This window comes from Nuphar pumila, chromosome 15, assembly GCF_984573655.1.
Source record: "Nuphar pumila chromosome 15, dmNupPumi1.hap1.1, whole genome shotgun sequence".
In the NCBI taxonomy this organism is placed as follows: Eukaryota; Viridiplantae; Streptophyta; class Magnoliopsida; order Nymphaeales; family Nymphaeaceae; genus Nuphar; species Nuphar pumila.
The window spans coordinates 6837161-6842329 of NC_143263.1; the positions used below are offsets into that span (position 1 = coordinate 6837161).

Here is a 5169-nt window from a genome sequence, read left to right on the forward strand (position 1 = left end):
TTAATATATTGTGGCTCGAGGAAGTTGATCCAAACATTCCTTTCTTCAAGCATGACCATTGGGTATCATATATTGCACAACCCTGCGTTGGGGAGGGCCATCCCCACATCAGTCCATTAACAGACAGTCGACCTCCGCACTGCACCAACAGATCTTCATCAACACCCATTACGAGAAGGTCAACCTCGGCCCCCCCACTGTATCAAAATGGTATCAGATCCCAACCCCTCTTCCTTGGTCAACGGCATGTCGTAAGAAGCAAGGGACGATCGTACGAGGGAGAAGGCACGAGAGGAGACCAACAACGAAGATCCGGTGATGCGGATGATGAACATGTTGACAATGAACCAGGAAGATCTGCTACGCCTAGACAAGGAGGTAACCGGTATGTCGAAGCACATGGATGAGATCGAGGCATGGATGGGTGTTCTTGAATCACCGATAGGAGCGCTCGCAAAGCCAATAAACCAGTTGTGCGAGGGTGCAGTCCATCCAGCGAATGCAACAGTCGTCAATCCAATCCAATTAAATGTCCAGCATGTTGCGCGATGTAAGGGCGCTGAGGAGGCCCTGCACAACGATGCGGGTTGCGGCAACCTCTCACAACCGGTATCCTTTTCTCACCCAGGCATGCTCGCAACTATCGATTTCGGAGTGGGGGTCATCCAGCCAAACCCAGTGTTCGCTGGCTAGACCCTCTAGCTATGGAGTGAATGCACAGGTCCGACATCGAGCCACGACCCCAGATCCGCAGGCCAGACCCGATCTGCCGGGTCCCACCGTAGCCCAGGGTCAGAGTGTTGGCACCGCATCGTAGGCCAGGCTGAAGGCTGATTAGGCCCAATTTCCTGAGACTGCACATGGGGGCACTGCTGCAGCCCACCAGCGTGCAGGAGGTCACAGACCCTTGTGGATGGGTCTGAATCCGAGAGGGTTTGGCCCAGAACTAGGTATATCGGGGCCTAGACCCTAGTCCTGGGGACCGCCCTTTGGGTCCCCGGGATCGGGTCCTAGCCTCGAACCCCTTCGTCCAACCTACCCAGTTGGGCCCAGTTCGGGGTTTGTCCCGGATCTGGCCCAACCAAACCGTTTTGACCCTAGCATGAGATCCGAGACCAACCCAGGCCTGCATCGGATTCGAATGGAGCTCCCATTTTACTTTGAGTCGAGTCAAAACCAGGCCCACAATCATATGGATCATGGATTGAGTTTAAACCAAGCCTTTTACCTCCTCAACTCGATCCCAGATCCAACCTATCCAAATCTGGGTCCGACGATTACTTTAGGGTCACACCCGATCCAAAACCAATCGGGTTCAAATTCAAATTACAATTAACACCAAATCCAAAACCCCTACCCAAACCCAAACCCAAATCCAACTCAAATCTGAACCCATTATTCTACTCAAATCCAGACCCCTATTCCAATCCAAAATCTAACCCCTATACCCTATCCACATTCAACACCAAACTATTATCCGAACCCAAACCCTAACCCAAACCAAACCTATCATCCAAATCCAAACCCTAACTCTATTACAAACCCAGTCTATCCCCCTTTGTTGGGACCACCTCCCCCACCAGATCCTCAGTAGCGATTTCAACCAATTCCTCTTCCTGCTCGGAACCGACTGAGACCACCTCCAGCAGCAACGATACTGGTACAACGTGAGCCGGCGCGCCCAGAGCGCCAGCCACAGGGTGATAGAGATCGATGCTCTCAGCAGGTCACGAGGCACATGATGATGATAATAAATAACAAAGAGTTTTATGAACATCAGAAACCACTGACTCTGCAGGATGTCGAGACCTTAATAATCATTTTGAAGGAGGCTTTGTGGCCTCTCCTGTGGGTGGTTCCTATAAAGAACTCTACAGAACAAAAATCTATTACGAATCTTTCCAGTCACAAGCGGCTTTCAATTGAATTTATTGACCAAAGAGTTAGCATTGTGACATCTGAGCTTTTGGCACAGTTGCAAGATTGCAATAGCAGGCAACAATTTATATCACCTGATGACTTTCATGCCCACAAAGCAATTAGCGAAAATTTCTTTTCTTAGGTTGTAAGTGAAAACACGAGAGCCAACAACATATTAAAGCAATCTCCTTTTCTAGTGCCATTTATGAGCATAGTCAAAATTTACACTTCACAGTTGGGAGCTATACGACAATCAAATGGGGCTCATGCTGTTTTCACTAGACACCGATTTAGAATAAGACGTGATCGAATTGTTGAATATGCATTTAGTCAGTTGAGCATGTTGTCTGAAAAGGATCTTAAGGGAATGATTCGGGTGACATTTGTCAATGAATTGGGAGTCAATGAGGCTGGCATAGTTGGAGGAGGGGTTTGTAAGGATTTTATGGAAAACATAACCAGAGCTGCTCTTGATGTGCAATATGGCCTATTTGAGAAAACCTTTGTTCACATGTTATATCCAAACCCTGCCTCAGGAATGATACATGAACAACACCTCCAGTACTTTCAGTTTCTTGAAACTGTCCTTGGAAAACCAATGTTCGAGGGTATTCTTGTTGAAATACCGATTGTGACTTTCTTCTTGAGCAAGTTGAAGCAAAAGCATAACTACCTCAATGACTTGCCTTCTTTGGACCCAGAATGGTACCAACACCTCATTTTCTTGAAGCATTATAAAGGCGGCATTTCTGAGTTCGGGTTGTATTTCATAGTCGTAAATAATAAGTATGGTAAGCAAACTGAAGAAGAGCTCCTTCCAGGTGGACAAGATTTACAACAACTCATACAATCAGATTGGATAGAGATATTCAAAGAGCATGAACTCCAGCTCCTTATTTCAGGATCACTTGATGGTATGGATGTTGATGACTTATGCTCAACTGCACATTATGTTGGTGGATATCATGAGGAGCATCCTGACATTGAGATGTTTCAGGAAGGCCTAAAGGGCTTCTCACCAGAGCACCAAACGAAAATTTTAAAGTTTGTTACTAGATGCTCTCGTGGACCCCTTCCTGGATTCAAGTATTTAGAACCAAGATCTTATATACAAAGGGTTGCTACTGAAGGTGTGTTTGATCTATATGCATGCTATGGTGACAATAAGTTGTCAGAGTTGACTTCTTCCCAACCAGGAGAGAATGATGCAGAGCAGGTCCAGAACGTCCCAAACATCACAGATCCAATAACAACATGAAGAATGCTTCGGGTCCCAGAATAGACCCGAGACCCGGATCCAACTGAAGTCTTTAAATACCCATCCTAGGGTTGCGTGCAGGGAGATGAAATTCGGAAAAGAAAAGCTTTCTCTGCCATTTTGTTTCAGCCACACGTTCTTCTTGTTGTTTTATTTCTTTAGCATTATTAGCCATTTGTGTAATCCCTGTTAGTCTTTGTTTTTAATTATTTCAATGTTATCATTCTCAACTTGTGAAACGTTATCAGACGTTTAATATATTGTGGCTCAAGGAAGTTGATCCGTGCATTCCTTTCTTCAAGCGTGACCATTCCTGCGTTGGGGAGGGCCATCCCCACATCAGTCCATTAACGGACAGTCGACCTCCGCACTGCACCAACAGATCTCCATCAGCACCCATTACGAGATGGTCAGCCTCGGTCCCCCCACTGCATCAAAGGAGATTCAAAGAGGACATCTATGGAGTTTTACACTGCCAAGACAGCGATCATAGGTACCGCAGGTTAAGACCAGCACAGTCAAGTCTTGGGTCACAAGTGTGGTTTATCCATGTAATAAACCAGAGAGAAGAAAACCTCAAACTTCATTACTTTAATTAATGAACGAATCCAATTGGAAATGCATTTGATTTGGTAGTTGGAAACCACACCACCTAAAACTGGCCATTAAGTACCAGATTGATATTAATTTTACAAAAAATTTGATTCATGCTATGAAACATGAATCATAAAGTAAAAGCTATTTGTGCAACTATTTTTTCTTCTTCCTACAACCAACGCATTGAAATCTAATAACACTTGCAATTTGGTCAAACCATTTAGTGCAAATCTATTTTACTACTTTGCTTCATAAAAACTCTATGAAAAAAAATACACTGTTTTCTTCAACCATCAAGGATCTTCATTATAAAAATGCCGACATTCTTGATGATGATTAATTACTGAAGAAACAGAAAAGGAGATATCTAGAACAATGGCAGAAACCAATTAAATGGAATTAGCAGATATAAGAGAACTTAAGCATAATTAGTTTTTAATTACAACTTGAAGAGTTCTATTTGATCAAAGGATTAGCAGGCTAGTTTAGAGCTAGCTTCAACTTACTAAATCATCGACAAACAGGAGAAAACAACCATAACTGGTTAACATAATGGCATTTTATATGTTTTGGATCGATATAGAGTAATTCTTGATAATCATATGCCATAATGAAAGGACTTTGAAGTGTTCATTTCAGCTTATATATTCGGGTATGAATAGCATTGTTTCCTTTATGCTTATTTTTCATCAACAACTATATTAAGGCTATGTTTGGGAGCCTTGCAATTAAAACAACACACAAAGATGGCAAACGATTTACGTGGTTCGGCAAAAGCTCTTACTTCAAGTCACTTAAGAGCTATGATTATTATTACATTTATAGACTTGTAAGAACCTCTGTGTTACACGATTTTGAGAGTTTAGGGTTCCCAAGAGAGTTCTGAATGGTTTTGGTGTTTGGACTCTTTTGAGTTCTCTGATTCATACAAGTCTCTACAAGAGACTCCAATTTATGCGAGTCCTTTTGCATGTGAGTTTCCTTCAATTAAGAGAATCCATCTTGAGAGAGACCAGAGTCCTTGAGAAAGTCCTCTGTGGTGTGAGAGTCCAGAGAGAGGCCAAAGTCCTTCATGTGTCCTGCTCTCTAACAGCAAGGCGGGAAGGTTATATGTTCTCCTCAGGAACACACAGTGTAGCTACAGTGCATGTTCCTGGGTTTTCACTGAGCGCCGCGTAGCACTCAATGGAGTGTATAGAACAGCCGTACATTCCGCAGGCTGGTGTACGACTCTCTCGTACACCTCATTGAGCGCCATACGACACTCAGTGGGAATCCCAAAACACGCACCGTAGCTACAGTGCATGTTCCGGGGGTGCACACACAACACCCTCTAACAGCAAGGGGATGAAAACACAGTTTGAGTGTGAGAGATGGGAGTCACCAAAAACATC

At 43.9% G+C, this 5169-nt stretch overlaps 1 pseudogene; it reads left to right on the forward strand.

Annotated features, from left to right (window-relative positions):
- Positions 1-318: 318 nt before the first annotated feature.
- LOC149814310 (E3 ubiquitin-protein ligase UPL6 pseudogene) lies at positions 319-3178 on the forward strand (annotated as a pseudogene).
- Positions 3179-5169: the final 1991 nt, after the last annotated feature.